The following is a 24,438-nucleotide window of genomic DNA, read 5'->3' as shown; positions in this document are numbered from 1 at the left end:
GCATCAGCCAGTGTTGATGGGTTGACTTTTTATTGCATCCTGAAAAAAACTTTGGAAGTTTGTCAGCTTGCACTGAAAAATTGCAACAGTCCCCATTTACTTAATCCACATTTCAGCCCTCTCACGGATATGAGGTTTGGCTCAGTCTCCATCCCATCACAGTCTTATATCCACAAACCTATCCTAGGAATCACATGCGTAAGTGAAACAGTATATAAAAATTTAAGCTAAATTGCATTTATCCATCCTGAATTCTGTTTTGCCGCTTGTGCTGAGGGTGGCAGTATATGAGTTGAGCAAAAGCTATTACTCACACACAAGTATAATTTCACATGGAACAGTGTGCCATACTCAGTATTCTGCTTGCTGGGTGCTCTCTATTCAGCTGCAAAAACAATTTCATTGAGTTATGTTGTTTGGACAACAGAATTTATTGACCTATCTCTTCAGCCACTGGTTGCATTTTGAAAAGGGCTGGATGGTACAGTTACTTTGCCATCTGTGACAGCAGTTAGAAAACATGGAGATGATGGTCATAATTCTTAGTGACAACCTATATCCTCACATCTAATAACAGCTGCCAAAAAAGCACCTGCTGGTGCTCCTTGAATTCTTTATGGGTTACAGATTCATAACTAAGAAGTTGCAACAAATAAATAAATAAAAATAAAGGTAGCCATCTTAAGTGACTATGACATGCAGATTTTATTTATATCTGTTATGGGTGGAAGGAATCCTTAGCAAGCCGCATGACTAAATGTTTTATCAATCAAAACATAATCAGAGCTGGTTTCCCTGATAGGTCTTGTTATTTCAAAGCTCTAGCAAAGATGAGAAATAAAATAGCATCCAATATTTCCTTTAGTAGAATTCCTTTGGGTTATATTCCTACAGTATTTATCAAATCAAAGAAGCACTTTTCAACAACTCCTCAGTGGATAACAGCATTTCAGCTCACAAAGTTAATGTAGATGCTGTCAGACCAGAAAAGTAAAAACAAAAACAAAAGAAAACAAAAAAATGAATGATGTGATTCATACTTTACAGCAGGTGACATTTTCCCTCTGAAATCACATCAGGGAAAATTTTTCAAGAAATTGGACAGTGACATGGAGCAGTTGTTTTTCTGCAGTATTGAAGCAAATGTTATGAATGTTACAGTGATGCTACAGTTTGTATACCATGAGTATATATCCTTAGGAAAGAAGACTTATTACAGATCATTTGGAAGGAAAACATTGTTTAACACTCAGTAACCCCTTCTATATGCTTATGCATGCTACCTTTATGAGTCTTCTCCCAGCATCAATACATTTTTATTGCAGCTCTGTAAGATAGGGAAAGTAGTGGAGATATTTGTGGAGTTACTTGATTTTATGATAGTTCTCTTGCATGCCCATTTAAAATCTAATTCTCCATGGTGATGTAGCATATAAAGTGCCATCAGACTGCCTTGAAATTTCACTAAAATGTTTCCCTTGAACTCAAAGAAGCTCGCAGATGCTTCACAACAACTTTTATAACAACTCCCTGACTCCAGACAGTGACTTGGTGGTTTCCATATTGGCTCCTAGTTTCAAAAACTGACTTTTAAAGAAGTTTGGCTTTGCACAGGATAGCCCAGAGTTTAGCAGATTGATTGTATTAGAGATGGAACGGGGGAAGAGTAAACTCATGCTGGGCTTTGCCAGCTTACTGATGTAGGAAAAATGAGAGCATTGGTGTTAGAACTGCTGATGAGCCTGCAGTGATACCCAACAAACAGACTTCCCCACAGAGACTCCTGAATTGGTCCTTTCAAAATGTTCAGTTTAATATCAAACTAAGGTATCTGGATCTAGTGAAAAGCTGACCCAGGGCACTCCCAGTTCAGGGACCCATTCATACTCCATCGTTGCTGCATGCTCATTTGACATAAGAAAAGACCCAGGTGTGCAGGACAATAAGCAAGTCTTCCAAGTTGTGCAAGTGGTCATACTTGCCCTCACGATATTAAGGCTTATGAATATGGCAATATCATAAGCCCCTCTGCTCATGTGTTTAAAACACACACAAGCTGCTAGTTTGGTGTAGTGGTTAAGAGCGCGGGACTCTGATCTGGAAAGCCAGGTTTGATTCCCCACTCCTCCACTTGAAGCCAGCTATGTGACCTTGGGCTAGTCACAGTTCTCTGGAGCTCTCTCAGCCCCACCCACCTCACAGAGTGTTTTGTTGTGGGGATAATAATGGCATGCTTTGTAAATCACTCTGAGTGGGCATTAAGTTGTCCTGAAGGGCAGTATATAAATCGAATGTTATGATTATTATTATTACCCATCCAGCCATCGTGGGTCATCTAATAATCATTTTACACCTATAGTTCCTCTCAGGGGTCATTTCATAGAAAAAGAGCAGGAGGAACTCATTAGCACAACTCATTAGCATAACTCATTAGCATATGCCACTCCCCTTGCTGTCACCGGAAGTGACTCATTAGCATAACTGATTTGTGTATGCCACACCCCTGATATCACCTATCCTGGCTGTTTTGGACCCAATCCTGGCCATTCAGGGCCGAAATTGGGCTCAAAATGGCAAAAAGGGGCTGAAAATGGCCGAAAAGGGGCCCAAAATGGCCAGGATCGGGCTGCTGCTGAGAGGGAGAGTGATCCACCACCTGTCAGAGGCCCGATCCAGGCCATTTCAGCCCCAATCCAGGCCGAAATGAGCTCAAAATGGCTGAGAGTCAGGTGGGCGGGGCCACCTGACATGTGACCTCTTTGGCGCAAAAGATCCCATAGTTACCGACTCTCGCATAGCCATCTTCCTTGCTGCTAATTCCCCCATTCTTTATTATTGCAAGGAGACCAATTCAAGTAACATACTTCCATCACTCTCCAGCAGAATTTAATCAAGAGCCTGGGAGAATGATAAAGACTTTGCACAGACCTTTGTTACACTAGTCCAAATTGGTACATCGGGCAAGTAACCTAGGGCCTTTCTGCACACTTGACTTATATCTGATTTTCTTAGTAATCAATCCCCAAGCATTGGGATTGGTTTGGGTATGGATCTTCTGCATGTCTGCCCTCCCTTTACATTTTTACAGTTGTGGAGTTAGTTTATTTTGTTCTGTATATACCTTAAATAATCAGGATTTTCAAGTGTGGGTGCTGTTGTCATCAGTGGCATCACTGATGTTGTCATAGCACCCCCTTTTATTTGTTGCACATGCTTATAATGTTATAGCTACCCTCCCCTCAACCTCCAAGACTTTTGCCAATTTTTTAAAACAATCATCATTTTCATAGTCTTACATCTATCTATGTTGTGACAATACATGCAGCAGATTCTCTAGATATCCAGCTTTCAGGTTTTTTTAAAAGTAAGTCTCTAGCCCCTTTCCTTGGAGAGTCAAGGGAAAGGTCATAGCTCTACAATGGGATGCGGTAGAGACTTTTTTTTTTCAAAAAAAAAAAAAGCTGGGAATCCAGAGAATCGTATTGTTACAATAGTAGGTTGATATAATAATATGAAAATGATGGTTTAAAAAGGTATAAAACAAAACTAAGAGGAGGCTAAAGGAAGGTGGGGGCAGAGTGGTTTGATGATAATGTTGATGATGAATGTCCAAACATGGAAAAGTGGGTTGGAGTAGGCAGGACAAACAAAACCCAAAGAAAAATTACTCATGAGGAAAAAATCAACTCGAAATCAGCTTCCCAAAAAAGATTGAGGTAAAAATGGTCCCAAAAGTACCAGGAAAAAAACCTAAAAACCTGAAGCAAAATCTAAAGGCAAAAAAAAAAAAGTGCGCAGAAACTGGAATAAATTGAAGCATTGGGGATCTAGAACTTACAGAAAAGAAATCTGTGTGGGAAAAGCCCATAATCACGCTAGGATGCCTTTCCCCATATTTTCCCTATGCTTTCATATGTTTCCCCTACTTTAGCCATACAGACATGACTAGCCATGCCCATGTTTGCAGTTCTCCCCCCCCCCCACTTTTTTTTACTTCATTCATAACCTGCCTTTCTCCCCAATAGGGACCAATGTAACTTACATCATTCTCCTCCATTTTTTCCTCACAAGAACTCTGTGAGGTAGGTTAGGCTGACACAGAGAGTGACTGGCCCAAGGTCACCCAGCAATCTTCCATGGCAAAGCAGGGAATTGAACCTGAGTTGTCCTGGTCCTAGTCTGTCACACTAGCCACTACACCATACGCTTTTACTTTTCATTCCCCTGATTTTCAAAGATTCCAATAAGATTCAAAGTTTCTAGCCTGAATCAATCCCAGCTCAACAGAGACACTGTTGCCTTTTAAATGTAACTAAAAGTGTATAAAAACCATATTTCAGCCCCTCCAATTTTGCAGCAGGTTTCTGGATCCTCCTTGTTACTACAACCTCACACTTGGAGCGGAACTACAAGAGACAAAAGGCACAGGTTGGACACTTGTCAGCTTCCCTCAAGTTTTGATGGGAAATGTAGGCAGCTTGGCAGAATGTTGGACAAGTGACAGTTGAAAAGTCCATTGGACAGCAGTCAGAGAGCAAAGCTGCGAGACCAGGATGCCTACATTTCCCATCAAAACTTGAGGGAAGCAGACAAGTGTCCAATCTGTGCCTTTTGTCACTTGTCGTTCTGCTCTTAGATTCTTACCCCACATTAGATAACTTCCCTTCCCCTCTGGAATCTTTGCTACTACAGACCAGACTTTCCCTGTCAGCCTCCTTTCCCTCTGGACCAGGTACCCCTTCTCCAGGATCAGATGTAATATAACTTTCTTTGGCTCTCTCATTTTTTTCTGCTATCCTCCCCCCCCCCCCCCCCAACAGCCTGAAACTCATAGGCAGGGAGATTAAGAACGTTTATTGGTGTGCTGTACATCTCATTGGTTGCTATTATTTGACTATTTCTGTTTTTGCCATTTCCTTCTTAGATTTGCATTCTGGTTAGGGAAATAAAAACCTTTTGTTTTTTCCCCCCTGTGAGTTGTTGTTCTTCTGAGTGTTGTTTCACGTTGGGGCCCTCAGCTCTGATTTAGTTAATCACCCTGGAGACATGTATTTAGCCTGACATGCAAAGGTGACATTCTGGGCATTGGGGGCCTCACATATGTACTCTTATTTTGGTTACAGCATCTGCCCATTATAAAAATATCACATAAAATACATGCTAAACAGGCATATATGTAATATAGTTGGGAATAACAAGTAGGTATACAGTAATGTATTCCGGATGGATTGTTGTTAGCTCATCATTGCCTGCTTTGCTGAAAATTATAGAAACTATGTGTTGATGTTTGTTTGGACAAGGGACTACATGAACATTAAAGCAGCAGTCCTATGCACATTTGATTGAGAATAAATCCCCAGAGGACACAGTGGGATCTTCTTCTGGAAAATGCATAGGTTTGAATTGCATAACTTCTTCATTTGGCACATTCCAAAGAGAGCTGCTTTGTTTCTTGGTTGCAGCTGACAGCAAGATAGTGTGTATACTTTATAGAAATGCTATAGAACACCAACAAAATCAGGTTGGGTCTAAGGATAGGTCAGAACAGTTGGTGTCCCCAAATGGAAGAATATATGGTTACAACAACCAAATGAGGTTGAAATAATATGTCTCTAATTGTGTCCATTTCAGAATACATTTTTTTCCAGCAAACCAGAGCCAGTTTGGTGTAGTGGTTAAGAGCGCGGGACTCTAATCTGGAGAGCCGGGTTTGATTCCCCACTCCTCCACTTGAAGCCAGCTGGGTGACCTTGGGCTAGTCATGGCTCTCTGAGCCCCATCCACTGCACAGGGTGTTTTGTTGTGAGGATAATAATGACATACTTTGTAAACGCTCTGAGTGGGCATTAAGTTGTCCTGAAGGGCGGTATATAAATAGAATGTTATTGTTATGTTATTATAACTATGGTGGAATTGATAACTATTTTCATTCATGTTGCAAATGTTAATGGGGTGTATCCAACCATGAAACTTTGCTCCTCCTGACCCTCAGGAACATAATCAGAGCCAAGCAGGGGGCTGCAGTGGAATGTGAAAATTAGCTAAAATCTCTGCCTCTCCCCCCTAAAGGCTTGTGCCATTAAGTCTTTGGAACTTTGAAACTTATACCAGACCAAAGATGCAGGGTCAGACTTAGATATTAGATATTTCTAATTTTCTGACATTGTGAAAAGTTCAGGTTCTGTGAGTATTTGAGAACTGGAAGTGAGATGTGTCTTCCCATGCATGAAACTTTGTACATGGGAATAGATCCCCATAGGATTCAACATAGTCTTTTTATCTTTAATTTCTGGAAAATAAGTAGCCTGATGTGCATGGCTCTGAAAGGAATGGAGCTAATTGGTGTTCATGTGGGAGGCATACATACACCTCCAGCAGCAAGTAATAGCCAGAAAATACAATGCCTTATTCAGCTGACTGCAAGCCAGTCGGTAAAGGGAGTAAGCAAAAAGTGCACCATAGCTCCATATGGGGATACCAGGCTGCACATGGAAGGATAATCTTGGGAAAGAATCCTAGAGGATTTGGGGCACACATCTTTAACACAACAACTAAAATGTGTAAGGCCTGCAGGTTTCCAAAAGTCTCAAATATCTTCTATTCAGCATCACATGTACTTTCGAAGGCCTAGAAGAAGGCATAGAAAAGGAAATCAAGTTTGAATCAAGCTACATTCCATGAACAGCTAATGCATAAGGGCTTTCCTTGGATTCTTGTTATCATGGACTTGCATTCTGCTTTCCTTGTACTGTGGTACCTTTTCTGAGGAGCCAATCTGTCTTTTGCTCTTCAGGCAATGAATCCAGCCAGTGTCACACACATGATCCTGGCTTCCCAGAAATATGAGGGCCCCAATTTTAAGTAAATTCTTAACAGAATCTGTAGCAGAAGAAATGGAAGAGCAAAAACTTTTTTCTGAAACTGAGGACATGAGACTGTTCAGCTGTTTTGGAATGGGTCAGACTTTTATACAAGAAATGTTCCATCCTTGTAAAGAAAAGTTCTCAACAGGCAACATATGGAAAATAATTTAGAGTAATAAAAATGATATACCAAACATAGACAAAGCCCAGTCATGAGTAGTGGGAAATCCTGCCATGAATTTCTACTTGAAAGTTTTGAAGAGAATTTTAAAGTAGCTTTGATATGTAATGTGTATTACTAACAGCAGTGTAGTTATTTCATGTATTATAAATTATATTAGTGAAATAAGATACACTAGCTTGCTTAAACTGAAAATGAAAAACAGATACACTTTCCCAACCCACTGGCTGTTTTTCATCACAGAGATTAATCATATGTGTACTAAGGAATGCATGCCATTTGAAATAAGCATCTCCATTAAATTTTTTGTTTATTGTAGGAGCCCCTGTTAAATTTTCCCAGACCTCATAAAATTTAACATCTCTCTTTAAAAAAAAAAACTATATTGTGTATACACATCAGCTCCTGTGCCTGTGACGTGAGAGCACCACCTGGCTCATTGGGGAGAAGCCTCTACTTGGATGGGGGTGAGGCAAGGAGACTTCTCCTGCTCCATTTCTGGGTTTGCACCTGGGATATGGCTTCTGAAGCTGGCTTGTGTGTACAGATATTCCATATAGTTATTTGGAATTACTCCATAGAGAAGGAAACAGTGGGAATTGTTTGAAGAAGCCAGACAGCTAAGGGAAGAGGCAGGACTACCTCAGAAACCAGTAGGTCATAATAAGATCTGGATATTCTAAGGCTTATTTATTATCCTGCTTCCATTTTAGGTACATGCTAGTAGGATAGGGAAATCAATCAGAGTTAGTCATTCTGCACTAAACAGACAAGGTCACTGACTTGCAGTTCTTTAGTAACTAGTGAGTTATTGCTTATAAGATTAACAGTTGGGCATGACAAGGTCTTATGGAGGGCTGGACCAATGATTCTGGGTGCCCCCTGAGGCAACTTGGATGCCCAAGCCTCCCTACTCCACCCATGCCACTGAAGATGGTGAGAAGATGGTGCCTCAACTCCTCGCTTCTGCCTGCATCATGGCAAGGTGCAGTATGGCAATGCCCACTCTCTTTAGCCCCCCTCCACAGAGGTGTGGCACAACAGCATTTCCCATACCCACATCATGGCAAGGCATTATGGCAGTGAGCCAAGGTGTGGCAGCACCCCTATCCTTGCCCCCCCCACACCAATTCTGGACACATGGCAGTGCCCAGCCTCCTCATTCCCCACCATCCCTGCAGTGATGCAGCACAGAAATGAGCCAAGGCATGACAGCACCCATCCTCCTTGCCTCTCCTACCATGAGAGTATGGCAAAATGGCACACAATGTCATCACGGCCTCCCACTACAACAGGGCCACAAGTGTGTACACAGGAGAGAGACACAATCTTTGTGCCAGAGGAGTTAGTTGTGTTAGTTTGTAGTTGCAAAATAGTGAAGAGAGCTGTGGTTCTTGAAAGCTTATGCTACAATAAAGTTGGTTAGTCTTAAAGGTGCTACTGAAGAGTGTTCTGTTGTCTCTTTACTCTTCATGTTTTTTTCTCCTCAAAATTCTGTGAAATTCAGTGGAATAACTTGTGTGAATCCTTAGGAGTAAAAACTGAACAAAGTTCAGTTGGATTGGAGATGGAGCAGTCTAGTCATCCCTAACTAGTATAAAAAGTTCTAGGAGATTGTATTGTCGAAGGCTTTCACGGCCGGAGAACGATGGTTGTTGTGGGTTTTCCGGGCTGTATTGCCGTGGTCTTGGCATTGTAGTTCCTGACGTTTCGCCAGCAGCTGTGGCTGGCATCTTCAGAGGTGTAGCACCAAAGGACAGAGATCTCTCAGTGACACTGAGAGATCTCTGTCCTTTGGTGCTACACCTCTGAAGATGCCAGCCACAGCTGCTGGCGAAACGTCAGGAACTACAATGCCAAGACCACGGCAATACAGCCCGGAAAACCCACAACAACCATTCTAGGAGATTGTCTTAAACCAATGGCTCAGCTGATTGAGCCAGCATGCTTTTCAAACTCTAATCCTCAAGCAACTTTTAGCATTCAAAAATAGAAATTGGCTGTTTAGCTTTTATACTAATATGTAAAATCAGGCCTTGTTGCCACCTGTGAATCACATATTAAACTTCAAACCATTTATGTTCAGGGGGAACAGAAGAAATAAGTGTCTAAAAGCAATTACAGATCAGTTTTAGTTTTCTTTCTTGCTTTGTTCTTTCTTAAACAAACCACAAAATTATGTTTATGCTCAATATTTTAAAAGTATTTTTACAATCTTTGTTAACATAAATTGTACAGCTCCACTTAGTTTTATTCCTATTTTATGAGTGAGGAACTGTAGAAGAGAGAGTGGCTTGCCTGTTGTAACTCCAAGTCACTTCTAAGGGTCTGTTTAGATGATACATTAAACACAGGTTGGGTTAAAGAAAACATGTGACCCAGGACTCACCTTAAAAATAGCATGTGGGGGCCAAATCAGGCCTGAGCATACTGTGGCAGAAGGAGGAGCTTCAGCAAGGCTGGTGTCAGCAGCACATGGCGAATCTGACATCTGTGACCATGGCTTCTGATGGGGCCCACTGCTGCTAGCTTCCTGCTCACATCTCTCTTCTGATAACTACACTCACACGTTTCGACTGCCTACTTGTGTGTGCTTTGTCACCTTTGTTCCCAGCTACATAGGCTGTCTAGTGTTGCTGGAGAAGAACATCTAGGTACAAAACATCAGCATTCCTGGTGGCCATGGCAGTGGTATTCCTAGTTGCACCCACCACCCAGCACCATCAAGGAAAAGAGGTGCAGGCAGTGTACACGGCTGTGACTGCAGCTGGTAGAAAAAGTTGCAAGTGGGCAAAGGAAGAACACACAGACAGGAGAGGGCATGTGGGTAGGAGGGCAAGAAGGGAACCCTAGCAGTGAGCATCCAAAGTCCTCCAAAACCTGGAACTGGTTCTCAACTTCAGCATTCCCTTCCTTCCACTCCTTATGCTTTTGCTGGAAGAAAGTCACTGGAGGGGGCTGGGTAGGCTATTTGTCCAGCTGGCAGTTTCATGTGTCTGCCTAGGAGATATGTTAAACCAGCTGTGAGACAAACAACATACCTCCTACAGCCATTTTCTTCTAGTGAAAGTATGCAGGGTGGAAGAGAGAGAATACTGAAGCCACCATGCAACACTCATGAACCCATTCCCCCCACCCCCATATACAAACTATTTTAAGGTGAGTTCTGGCTCATACATTTTCCTCAACCCAACTTGCATTGAACATATCAGCTAATCAGACTCTAAGGGCCAAGCTACACATGACGAATGACACTTGAATGGCAAGTGGATTGAGTGGAGGGCAAGCGAACAGGGAGAAATACACTTGCCGTTCAAGTGTCATTCGTCATGTGTAGCTTGGCCCTGAATCAATGGGTTTAGAATAGTGTGACTCTGTTTAGGATTACACTGTTAGTCTCCTTTAGATAGACTCACTAAATAATAGGTATTGTTCGTCAAATAGCATCTACTGAATGCATCCAAAAGTCTTATCTGCTATTAAATTTGCAAAAGTTTATTGAGGAAAAAGTAACTTCTCCTCGTGACTGGATATCAAATGAAATATTAGTGTTTGCTATTTGTCCATTCAAGGTTTGTTGTTAGACAATAGAATGCAGAAAGACTGCCAGGTAAGTATCTCTCATCACTCACAACAAAGTCACATTGAATCCTCATAAGAACTGTTTGTCTGAACTTTTTTTTAAAAAGTTCTGTCCATGACAAAAAAAAATTATGTTTTCATGTGAGTGAAATCTAACTTTGCAATATGTTCATTTTTCACAGTGAAATTTTCTTTCAAAGAGTATTTTACCTATCAAATATTTTTTCTCAATGGAAAGGATATTTTCTGACAGGAAAAGGAAGTTTCCTCCATAAATTCTGTCCAGTTCTGTGAAATCTTACTAAAGGTCTAAAAGCTTTTGATGCATGAAGCTGAGTATGCTGCACTACAGTAGCCAAGTAGAACGGAGGAAAGTTTCTTTAAAAAAATAGCTTGAAAGTACTTTTTTGGAATCTGTTTTCTTTAGATAAGACAGCTGTAAATATCATTGCCTTTTATACCTTTCATGGCTCTAAAATTGAGTGAAATGTGAGCTTTAAACACTGCAGTCATTATGATTCTCTTTGACATCAGACTACTTTTCATTCTCATCAACTCAGCAATCTTTAAGCTTTTCCATTGATTTATTTCACTTCAGTGCTTTTTCAGCTATATTTTTCATTTCCAAACAAGACCTCTATACTATCCTAGGATACCAAGAGCTCTCTGTGATTGACTTCATGAATTATTTCTTGACTTTACATTTGGCTATTGAAATTGGTTGTTCATGTTTTCTTCTCTTCCTGTGTCATATATTCAAGCCCATTTATAAAGAAAGTTACATATTTAAATATTTTTTACTTTTATTTCTGTTTGTGGCCAAAAGGAGAGGGGCTTGTTATGAAATACATTATATGGCCTAACAAGCTCTGCATAGCCTCATCGGCCAGGCATACTGTAGAATTTACTCAAGGTAATAAATATCACATGGATCTCAAATATCTGCCACTGGACTGTGCCAATTCAGTCTACAAGTAGAGTTTTATTTATTTATTTATTTATTTATTTATTTATTTATTTATTTATTTATTTAATTCTCTCTGAAAGTCTCCCTATGTAGATCAAACTAGGTTAGGGAGAAATTTGCAGTCTAGTCTTTTCCTCTGGCCAAAAGCTATAAGGAAGGGGTTATAAGCTGGTCATATACCTTTAAAAATATGTCTTGCCCCCTCTTAATTCTCAGCCTTCATTTTTTTAAAAAGTCTTTAGCCTTTTTCATTGTGATAATATAAGAGGAAATACGCAAGCTAGTTTTGTCCCAATAGATTGGGAAATGTGGCTGTAATAAAACAACTCTGGCCTTGACATCTTCATTGTCCCCCTGCCCCCACCCTGTGACTGAAAAGCTGAGCTCTTCTCAGATTATTCCTTTTGAAAAGAAATTTGACACATTTCTACTTTGAAATTATTGTATTTCCTGCAGGTAACGTGGGATGAAATTTTATTACTACAGCTAGTGAGCTGTACTAAGCTAATGAGCTTCAGCTAGACTTGATGTTTTTGAAGTGTAAACTTCATTTAGTCAAACAAGGCTGTATTCAATACTGTTGTGAAAAGAGAAGCAGTCAGTAGTCTCCCTAGAAGATTGAGTATGAACACTTGGGTAGCTGGAATTTTAAAATCCAGTCCCACTGCATGGTATCATTAGTAGACATGGGCACGAACAGCATTACAAATGATAAAAAACCAATGAACAGGCCGCTCGGCTGTTCGCGAACGGGCTGTTCAAGAGGCGCAATTCCAGATGAACAGGTGGTCAACACAAAGCCTTGTTCATTGTGCTCAGCCACTATTCAGGAAGCCAGACACTCAGGCGCCTTCAATCAAATTGCCTTGGCAACAGAGGGGGGGGGGAGTGCCTGAATTCTGTCTACACTCCCTCTGTCTCCCCAGACACCTCAATCAAAGCCCAACTTAGCTTGATGGGCAGGTCTTCTTTCCAAGTGTGGAGCTGCAAATTGGTAACAATTGGTAACGTGGGAGCAGATACTGGGGGGAGGAAGGGAGGAGGGGGTGTTCTGTGGCCATGGGAACTCCAATCTCATCCCTGCAAACCCTGTTAGGCAGTTCTGACTGTCAACCACAGACCTCCTGCGTTTCTTGATCAGACCTCTGCTTAATAAAAGGGCACTGCGCTCCCAGTTCTGGTTTCACTTTCAGCAAGCAGTGGAGTGGGAAAGAGCTGTTATAGCCTTTTGGAAGAGAGACAGGGAGCGGGCATTGGAGCTGGGCTTTTTTCTGTGTGTGGTGGATGGGATAGGGAGCTATCTCCTCTGGTTCCAGGGCTGCTGCCAATCCCTGGGGCCAAGCTCAGTGGGAACTTCGGCTGAGGGCTCACATTATTATCAGTACCTGATCTGGTGGTCAGGCTTGTGGGTGTGCTGGGCTAGGGCTCTTGCCTCAGCCTCCAGTTCCAGGGCTGCTGCCAGGCCCTGGGGCCAAGCTCAGTGGGCACCTTGGCTGAGGGCTCACATTATTATCAGTGCCTTATCTGGTGGTCAGGCTTGTGGGTATGCTGGGCTAGAATCCATTCCAAGCAAGAATCCTTGCCCTGAGGGTGACGCTGGTGGGAGGGGAGCACTCAGGCAGGCCACGCTCATGGAGGTTGTTCCCTCAGGGTCTGGGACAGCACCGCTTACAATGGCAAAGTTGAGGGCTGAAGAGGAAGGCCTTTGCGTCTTGGCAGAGATGATTGCCATACATGAATTGCCCATATCCATCGTGGAGAGTGTGGGGTTCCACAAGCTACTAAAGCATCTTGACCCTTGGTTCTCCATGCTGCCACCGTGCACCCTTGCCTGTTGAGTCCAGCGGGTATCTGGAATAAGGGCTAGCTCATTTGGAGCAGGTTTAGCCAGGCCCACTCCCACTGCTAACAGGCTTCTGAGACCTTGCTAGGCCTTCCTGGCACAGCCAGATCATCATGACACCTCCTTTCTGCGAAGGCAGGAAAGTGGGTGATGCTGGCGGCAGCCTCCTTTGGGCACTTGCACAACAGCTCAGGAGCTGTTCCACATGTACTTGAGCCACACAGTGCCTGTATCCATTGCAAACACTGTGCCCTCTGAGCAGGGGGGAATGGGTCCCTCGACTCATGTCCTTTCCACGAAGGCAGGAAGGTGGCCGATGTCAGATGCTGCTGCTGTCCCATTTCTGTCTCTCCCTCTTTGGAACCACTCGGACCTGTACAAGCAATGTCTCCTGTCCCATCCATCCCCTCCTTTCCGCAAAGGCAGGAAGGCAGTTGGTGTATGGCAGAGCCGCCCAAACTGTTATGAGTAGTGCCCGTACTGCCTTCACAGGTGAGTTGTCTTGGAGCGGTATGGAATTGCTCTGGCCCCCCTCATTTCTTGGTGCTGCTGGTCCCTCTTTCTACCTCTTCCACTGTGGAACCACTCCAACCCTTATGAACAACCTCTCCTGTCCAGCCCATACCCTTCTTTCTGTGAAGGCAGGATGGCAGGTCATGTCAGCCACCATTTCACGAGGGACTATCCTGTTACTGCTCCCTCCTTGGTCACGAGGGACAGCTCGGTTGCGATTGGACAGTCAATTGTACCATATAGGGATACAGGCGGTTGCACTGCATGGTGGCTCCCCTGTCAATGGGACTGACTGGATCCCTTTGAGCCGGGGGGGAATGTGTCCTGCGACTCCTGTCCTTTCCGCAAAGGCAGGAATGTGGGTGATGGCAGCTGCTGCCACTGCCCTATTCCTTTCTCTCCCTCTCTGGGACCCCTCCAACCCCTCCCAACTACCTCTTGTTTGAGAGCTATCCAGTTCCTGGTCCATACTTGTCTCTCCCAGGTACTGCCACGAGTCCCTTCCCCACCACTTGCACCACCCCATCCCCTCCTTTCCATGACGGCAGGGAGGTGGTTGATGCCAGCAGCCGCTGATTTGGGGGTCTTCCAGGCCCTGTCACAGGATCTTCCAGGTGCAGCTTGTCATTGTGGCTGGAACCCCTTGGTCCCCCCTCCCACCCTGACCACTTCGTGTTCCCTTTTTCCTCCTCTCCCTCTCCGGTCCTGCCATGAGTCCCTTCCCCACCACTTGCACTGCCCCATCTCCTCCTTTCTGTGATGGCAGGGAGGTGGTTGATGCCTGCAGCCGCTGATGGATCTGGGTCTTCCAGGCCTACCCACAGGATCTTCCAGGTGCGGCTCATTGCCATGGCCAGAACCCCTTAGTCTCCCTCTAATTAATGACCCAGCAGTCGCAGTCATCAACCACCTTGCTGCATACGTGGATAGTCTGTCTGCCTCCGACCCAGAGGCCTGTCGGGTGGGCACATGGGGGTGCCGCTGGTGAGCAGCCAGACTCCCTGCCCCCTGAGGGGAGGGAGCACGCCACCTCCTCCCCACACCTGCCAGGCCTGGCGGCCGCAGTCATCAACAACCTTGCTGCGTGAGTGGATAATCTGTCCGCCTCCGACCCAGAAGCCTGGCGGGAGGCACATGGGGGGTTGCCACCAGTGAGTGGCCAGACCCCCCATCACCTGGGGAAGTAGTACATCACCACCTCCCTGTGCCCACCAGGCCCGGTGGCCTCAGTCATCAACCACCTTGTTATGTAAGCGGATAACTGTCCGCCCGTACGTAGCCCTGATGGGCAGGCACATGGGGGGTGCCACCAGCCAGTGGCCAGACCCCCTGCCCCTGAGAGGGGAGGCGGCCCGCCTTCAGATACACCGCATGGGGCCAAAGTGAACTGGACTGGAAAGGGTGGCTCTTTTTGTATTGAATGGGAGTTTCCTGGGGGCATCAAATTTGGGAACTTATAACTCCAAGATTCATACTGCAATCTTGACCAAACTTGGGTGATGGCTGGAGAAGAGCCTGCTGCACATTTCCTGTGAATATGGGCTCTCTAAGTGCTAATGGGGCCGCTCTTGCACTGACGAACACCGAACACATTCGGTAATGCAACATGTTTGGTTCCAGTCATCTGTTCGTGTTCGTCGTCGGAAACGAACACTGAACAGCCTGTTTGGGTTTTTTTCCCCATTCGTGCCCATGTCTAATCAATAGTTTCCACCCCCAGGGCATTATCCACCCCATGTTGCCAACATACTGGAGAAAAATGTCCCATCCCTATAACAGAGGCTTAATATGTAGAAATGGGCAGCTGAAGCTTTTCATGGCAGGAAAGTAAATGGCATCACATCATAAATAATGTCCCATCAAACCTCTATTAAAATGTCAGTGCATTTTTTTCTCCAGATGACAAGAACCTTGCAACTCTACAACTCCCATACAGTTTTATGTCCCCTCAATGTAAAATTTCTGGCTCTAGCCCTGTTTTCCCTTGACATAATAGTTTTGCATGTGTAGGGATTTTTTTTCTTAACCTAGGAGAATATTCAATGATTCCATTTTCCATAGGTAATATAAAATACAGCAGCTCAGCAGATACATGGTTGTGCTCATCGGTATTTTGAAGGAGACTCTAGCAGCACCAAAGCTTCCTAAAGGGTGAAGAGAAAACTGTCCAGCATACTTGATATAGCAGATATTGATGGTCTGAGTTAGCATCTTTGTAACAAAACCAGGCGATTACTAAAACATTAGCATAGCCTCATGTTTTGTGACACTACATCAATATGTTCCATTTTATAAACTTACATAAATAGCAAGTTTAGGCTACCACCACCCCTCACTATTCCAGCATCCTTAGCTTGGTTTGGAAATATAATCCAGCAACAGGTTTGATTCATAATGGCTTGGGTCACCAGAGGCCGGAGAGCAGATTGAGTTACATCCTAATAATGTCCGAGCATTCACCTCCCATATTAAATGACTTGTTGCCATTTATTCTTATGGAGAAAATATAAAGCGCTGGAACTAGAATTGCAAAATTCTCTCTCCTTATCTGCTGCCACCATATTCTGCAAGGTCTCAGAAAGCACAGGATTGTCCATGGTTATTTATCTACCAGGCAACCAAGCCACAGATCCACAAAAGAGCACATGCTCACCTCATTACAGGCTGTGATAAGGACCAAATTACCTAGAAGGAGAGGAAATTATCTTCCGTTTCTCCTCTCCCACCCAAATACCTTTTACTTAATTTTCAGCACTTAGATTCTTAGCACCAATTAACCTGACGGCCAGAGCACCTGATGATTGTTCCTATCCCTTGTAGCAATGGAGCCAATTATGAATCTTGTTGACTACAGAGAGTCATCTCAGTTTTTCTACCACCTCCCCACTGCTTCATCGGAATCTCATAACTTCCTTTATATGTGCCTCTAATCCAGCCTCATATCTACTGTAATGACATCATTTCTGGTGCAATCCAATCCACTTATAGTTGCTGTAGGAGTCATGGCTCTGACAGCCCTGGTAAGACCCCCACGGATAGTGTGCCAAACTATTTCTGTTTCCAAATGTTCCCCAACCACTGTGCTGTAATATGGTTTGTTTTAAATATGCCTGTAACATGAAATGTCATCTACATTTTAACAGAACTGTTGTGCTGAACAATTCCTTAACCCGAAATAAACTGTATAGAGATAAAACATCTCTGGGCCTTGATGCATAAGTATTGTTAAGTATTATGAAACTAGTTACTATGTGAAAAAATAAAAATGTCCAGTGTTTTTCAGCTCCCTATGATCCAATAGGATGTGTGACTATACTGAGGTAAGGACTAATGGGACTTGCTTATTTTCTAGAGCTACTACAAGAACATGAAGAATTTTAGCAGCATTAGCTACAGTGTGTGTGTTATGTGCCATCAAGTTGCCTCCAGTCTATGGTGACCCTATGAATGAAAGAATGAAATGAAAACATCCTATCATTAACAGACTTGCTCAGATCTTGCAAACTGGAGGACGTGGCTTCTTTTATTGAGTCAAGCCATCTCATTTTAGGTCTTCCTCTTTTCCTTCTACCTTCTACTTATCCTAGCATTATTGACTTTTCCAGAGAATCTTGTCTTCTTGTTAAGTGACCAAAGTATGATAGCCTCAGTTTTGTCATTTTAGCTTCTAGGGAGAATTCAGGCTTGATTTGATCTAGTACCCATATTTGTCTTTTTGGTTGTCCATGGTATCCACAAAACTGTCCTCCAGTACCACATTTCAAATGAATCAATTTTCTTCCTGTCAGCTTTCTTCACTGTCCAACTTTCACATCCATACATTGTAACGGGGAATACCATAGTTTGGATTATCTTGATCTTGGTTCCCAGAGAGATCTCTTTATCTTTAATGAGCTTATCTAGCTCCATCACAGCTGCTCTTCCAAGTTTCAATCTCCTTCTAATTGCCTCATTGCAGTCTCTCTGTTGGTTGATGATTAAGCCATGGAATAGAAAATCTTGGAAAATTTCAATTTCCTCATTGTCAGCTATAAAATTGTGTAACTCCTCAGTAGTCATTACTTCTGTCTTCTTGATGTTCAGATGTAATCCTGCTTTGGTGCTTTCTCCTTTAACCTTCATCAGTAGTTATTTCAAGTCTTCACTATTTTCTGCCAACAACTTGATGTCATCTGCATATCTCAAATAGTTAATTTTCCTTCCACCAATTTTTACTCCAGCTTCTTCTAGATCTAATCCAGCTTTCCTTATGATATGCTCTGCATAGAGGTTGAACAGGTAGGGAGATTATATGCATCCTTGTCTGACACCTTTGCCAATTGGAAACCATTTTCTTTCCCCATATTCTGTCCTAACAGTAGTGTCTTGTCCAGAGTACAGGCTGCCCATCAAAGCAATCAGATGTTGTGGCACCCCCATTTCTTTTAATGCTATCCATAGCTTTTCATGATCCACACAATCAAAAGCTTTTTTGTTATCTATAAAACACATGCTGATTTTCTTCTGAAATTCCCTGGTGCATTCCATTAGCCATTGTAAATTATGATGTGATCTCTAGTGCCTCTTCCTTTCCTGAATCCAGCTTAAAATCTGGCATTTCTTGTTCCATAAGTGGTAAGAGTCTTTGCTGTAGAATCTTGAGCATCACTTTGCTTGCATGGGAAATTAACACAATAGTCCGATAGTTGCTGCACTCTTTGGCACCACCTTTTTTGGGAATTGGAATGTAGAGTGTTTCCAGTCTGTGGGCCATTGTTCTGTTTTCCATATTTGTTGACAGATTATTGTTAAGATTTTGATGGGACTACATTTCTGTAGCTTGGAATAGCTCTATTGATATCCCATCTACTCCAGGTGCTTTGTTTCTCCCAATTGCTTTGAGTGCAGCTTTTACTTCACTTTCTAAGATTTCTGGTTCTTCATCAAAGGACTCTTCTTCAAAAATATCTATCATCCTTCCATCTCTTCTGTATAGCTCTTCAGTGTATTGTTTCCATCTTTCCTTTATTTTGACCTGATCAGGTACTGTATCCCTGTGTTTATCTTTCAGCATCCCAAGCCGTGGCTTGCATTTCCCTTTGATTTCCCGGATCTTGTGGAACAGATCTCTTGTTCTTCCTTTTTTGTCGTTCTCTTCTATTTCTTTGCACTGGTTATTATAATAGATTTCTTTGTCTATGCGTGTAGATCGATGAAAAGCTGCATTTAGAATTCTGACTCTATTTCTGTCACCTTTTGCTTTTGCTTCCCGTCTGTCTTTAGCAATTTTAAAAATTTCCTCAGTCATCCATTTAAGCTTCTCCTTTCTTTTGGCTACAGGAATAGTCTTTGCACATTTTCCTTTGATAATAGCTCTGCTTTCAGCCCATAGTTCTTCTGGTTCACAATCAAACTTATTATTGCAAATCTATTCCTTATCTGGACTTTGAATTCTTCAGGAATATCCTTTAGATTGTATTTTGGCACTATGATTATTTTGGTGTTTCTCTTCAGCTTTATTCTAATTTTTGATATTAGCAACTCATGATCTGTACCACACTCAGCTCTTGGTCTTGTTTTAGCAGACAGAATAGAGCTTCCCCATCTTCTGCTTCTAATTATGTAATCTATTTGGTCCCTGTATTGGTTACCCGGTGATTTCCGTGTGTATTTATTTGCACTGGTTATTATAATCGATTTCTTTGTCTCTGCGTGTAGATCGATGAAAAGCTGCATTTAGAATTTCGGTTGCCTGAAGCATGTGTTAGCAATGGGCAGATTCACAAAATTCTATGAGTCACTCTCCTGCTTCATTTCATGATCCTAGTCCAAATTTTCCCACAATGTTTGATTCTGCTTTGTCTCCTGCTTTTGCATTCCAATCACCTATGATTATCAGCATATCTTGTTTAGGTGTGTGAACAATTTCACCTTGGAAACTTGAGTAAAATTTTTCGATTTCTTCCTCATCAGCATCTGTAGTTGGGGCATAAACTTGAATGATGGTGAGGTTAACAGGCCTTCCCTGAAGCCTGATTGATATTACTCAGTCAGACTTTGCATTGTAGTTCTTGACTGCCTGTGCTATGTCTTGCCTCAGTATTAGGGCAACACCATTTCTTTTGAGTTTGTCATTTCTGCACTTTGTGGTTTTCTGACTGAAAATGTCCTGAGTCAGTCCACATTAGTTCACGCACACCCAGGATTCAATATTTATATGTTCTATTTCTTGTTTTACTATTTCTAGCTTACCTGGCTGCATACTTCTCATGTTCTATGTTCCTATTGTGTGTGTCACATAGTTTTGGGTATTCCTTTTGCATCTATTCATGTCTGCAACTGATCATCCTTTCAGCTTAAATCCAGTTCCAGCATTAAGAATAGCTACTGGATCTGTTAAAATACCACTTTTTACTGCCTCTAGATTGCAAAGGTGTGAAACATAAGTTTTATCATGATATGGGGAGGTTATAGAAGGGAAAATTCAACATTTTAAACCCCAGTTCTAGCCATGGCAGAGTGCTAAGCACAAAATGTGAAACGTGCATAACTGAACAAATGATGGGAGTATTATTTAAGTTGTTCAGACAACTTAAATAACTCTCTTTATATTAGGAATCTTACTGAACTACAAAAACAATTAACATCTATAATCAATGCTGTCACCATAACAACGTATGACAAATGTAACTGTTACTAGCTTTTAAAAAATGCCATTGACTAAAGATACTAAAATATCCCCAAGCAGTTCCAAACAAGTTTTTTTTAATTTCTGATCTGTTCTGGTTCATCCTTGCAGTTGTTCAAACATGAAATTCAAGTGCCATAGATAAAATGAATATTGAATTGTTTAAATGGCAAATTCACAAGTATCCAACATAAGTACAGCTCCAGTAAACCTGACAGAGAATCAGCAGGGTTGTTACCAAATCCTTACCAACATAGTGGAAGACAGGCTTTGGCTGACTGAAGTAACGTGTTGCCTCTACATATATGGTTCTGTCTATGCATGTCTAGCAATGTTTATGATTTCTGTCCAACTGGTTAAGGCAGGTCATAAGATTCTGTATTACGCTGCTTCATAAATGGGGCAGGCATCACTTTTGACATGTCACATGATCTACTCTGACCATTTCTATATACCGTAGTACCAAAAATGTAATAACACTTCTGGTTGCCATGGAGTTATAGGGAACAAGTGAAGGTGAGAAGTAGAGGTGGGCACAGTCCGCATAACGGACCTAATTTCGTCACGAACTTACCCAGTTCGTCCTTCGAGAACACGCAGGCCATGGGCTTGTGTTTTTCTCACGAAAGCGCCGAACATTGGGGCTTTCTGTCAGTGTGTCCGTTGGCCCGTCATGCCAGGATTCCCGCACAAATAATTTCCTAGGCAATGGTGGAGCCACCTTCCCCGTTTGGAACACACCAATCTTAGCCCAGGAAACCTTGATTGGCAGCTCTGTCAGCCAAACAGAGATCACCAGCCTTTCTGCATAAAAGACAAAGCGCGCGAAGCTCCGCTGCATTTTGCTGGCGCGGGGACACGAGTTAGCTTCTAAGCTTAGCAACTGCTTGCTGTGGGGAAGTTTTTGTTTTTTTGTGAGAGCGCGGCTTGTGCCTTAGGACTTTGGGGCTTCTGGTGCAAGAGAGCTTTCTCTTTTCTCCATTCCTGTTTAATTTTTTTCTCCTCCTTTCTATTCTAGTTTTCTTGAGAGCACTTTTTTAAAAATCCTTTTACCGCACTATCGGGTTACTCTGATTTCTTTCTGCATTTTGAGTCCTTGGGTTCTTCTCGGGCTTATTCCCCCCCTCCCCCCCCCAAATCTCTTCCTTTTTTCTGGGTTGCTGGTGGGTTCTATTGTGCTCTGACACCACCCACTCACAGACCCACAGTGGGTGCAAGGCAGCTTTGGGCGTTGTCTGCTTGAGTTCTTGCCTTCTTTCCCCCACGTTCTTTCTTGGCTGCTGATGAGATGCAAGGGGAGGGAGAGTGCTATTAGGCTCTGTGAAACACCCACTCTCTGATGACCGGCAGCACGCTTTGAGGCGCTCTCTGCTTCACTTCTTTCTAAGCCTTTTTCACTCCCTAAATAGTGGGTGACTTGGGGGGACATTTCCAGCCTGGCTTTTGAGGTGCAAGGGGGAGTCTGCTACTGGCCTCTGTGAAACACCCACCCTAGGACCACTGGCAGCACGTTTTGGGGGGGCTCTCTCAGCTTCACTTCTTTCTAAGCCTCTCTAGAGTGCCTTTTGTGGTGCATTCTTCTCTCAACTGGGGTCCAGCTGGGTGCCACTTGGCTCTGCCCTACCCTGCTCCAAGCTTTTGGGGCTCTGTGCTTCATTTAAAATTCTCACTTGTTTGTAGAGATCTTTTCTCCTAGCACCATGAGGGTTGGAAAGAGGAACAAGAGTGGTCGTGGTGGGAAGAATTGCAAAGGTTGTCCTGGGTGCCCATCAGTGCCCAGTACCAGTGGCACCAGGGACAGGGAGACCTCAGAGGCAGCACCTCGTTCTACAGATTTGCTTTTGGGGATCAAGGAGCAGGCAGAAGAGCTCTTAACATTGCCCACTGAGGATCAGCTGCCAACACTCTCCATGGATCGATCTCAGGGGGCACTGGAGGGTCCGGCAGAAACATCCAGCTCCTTCCCATCCCAACCTCCTGTGGCTTCCCCTGCCTGCACTCCACCCCCCCCCAGCCCAGCCACACACTTCAACCATTAAGGCTTTGTCCTCCTCCCGAGCCACAGATTCCTGGTGTCCGTTTTAACCCCATGCTTTGGCGGCACTTACGAACCATCCCAAACGACCAGTGTTCAGTGCGTTGCCAGGTCTGAAATGCCATGGTGAGTAGGGGTGTGGACCCCAAACACCTGTCATCCAGTGTCCTCCGCAGGCATCTTCAGAGACATCACCCAAGCCTGCTGGCTCAAGAAAAGCCATCAAGCAGTGGGGTGAAGAGGACTGCTGAGGAGGGAGAAGGGTAAGTGGAACTGGAGTCCACCCCTAGTAAGGCTCACACCCCTGAGAGCGCTGTGGGTGGGAGTGGAACTTCTAGGCAGGCTACCCTTCAGGAACTTGTTCCCTCTGGTTCGTCCCTGCCAAGCAAAAGATTCAAGGGGAAAGCTCAGGAGGTGGGAACTCGTGTACTGGCTGAGATGATAGCCCTGGATGGACTTCCTTTGTCTGTGTTGGAGGGTGTGGGCTTTCGCAGGGCAATGCATCATTTTGTACCCTGGTTCATGATGCCCTCGTGGCGGACTGTTGGCCGGTGAGTCTTGCCCGCCATCTACAACTGTGTGGCAGAGATGGTCAGGAACCAGCTGGCAAGAGCAAGAGGGCGGACTGTGCACTTCATTGCAGATTTGTGGAGCAGCTGTCATCACGGCTACCTCACCATCACTGCCCACTGGTGGCAACCAGAGGACCTCTGGATCACCACGGTCAAATTGGGGGCCCGAGAGGAGGAGCCACCCCTGCCGGCGGGCTACAGAGTGGTTCTTCTCCAGGCACGGGGGATGGATGTGGATCAGAATGGGAAGAACATTGCCGCTGTGCTGAAGGGTTCACTGAGAGACTGGTTGTCCCCAGGTGTTCCTGTCCGTGGCTACATGGTCATGGACACTGGTAGAAACATGCTGGCAGCCCTGAACGAGGCATCCCTGGAGGGCATTGTCAGTCTGGCCCAAAAGCTGCACCTGGTCGTGGGGGATGCTCTCGGGTTGGGTAGTGCGGTCAAGCCCAGCTGGGACCAGGGAATGTTGGAGATACACAAACTCTTGGATGGCTTTCATCATCTCGGTGCCCACTTTTCTCAGAGGATTAAGTCTGCCCGACAGATGCACAAGAAGCAGGGGGAGGGGGGAAATCCAGAGCATGAGCTCTTCCAGGACATGGCAACCTGTTGGAACTCCACCTACATGATGATAGCTTGTCTGGTGGAGCAAAGACATGTGTTGGAAGACATCATGTCCTCAACGTCCATCATGCATGCAGGAAATGTGTTCAGCATCAGCTCTGTGGACTGGCTAGTCCTCTCTCAAATGGTGCATGTCCTCAAGCCATTTCAAGACACCACCGATCTCCTCTGTTCCTACTAGTCCAGCCTGGGGCAAGCCAACCCTCTGATTCGTGGGCTGGACTGGGCACTGGCCAAAGAACTGGAGTGGGATGGAACCCTTCCAAGTGTCAGGGACTTGGTGAAGAGGTTGCAGGCAGGAGTAGCCACCCGCTTGCATCCTCTCTGCAAACAGTTGCTGTACAGAATGGCCTGCATGTGCGATCCACGCGTGAAGGGCACCGTTGCCATGCACCAGTGTGAGCTAGAATGATGGAAGAAGGAGCTTCGCAAAGAGGTTCGCAGGTTTCAGGCTAAAAGACATGGCCGGAGGGAAGAGGGCACGGAAGAGAGGCTGGTGGCTGAGGAGCTGGAGGAGAAGGAGGAGGAGGAGGAAGAGGGGGAAGTAGCAGAGGATGAGCCTGGCGCTTCAGCCCATGAGAGCCCACC

Source organism: Eublepharis macularius, chromosome 8 (genome assembly GCF_028583425.1).
Source record: "Eublepharis macularius isolate TG4126 chromosome 8, MPM_Emac_v1.0, whole genome shotgun sequence".
Classification (NCBI taxonomy): domain Eukaryota; kingdom Metazoa; phylum Chordata; class Lepidosauria; order Squamata; family Eublepharidae; genus Eublepharis; species Eublepharis macularius.
Note: the sequence above shows the minus strand (reverse complement) of the source record.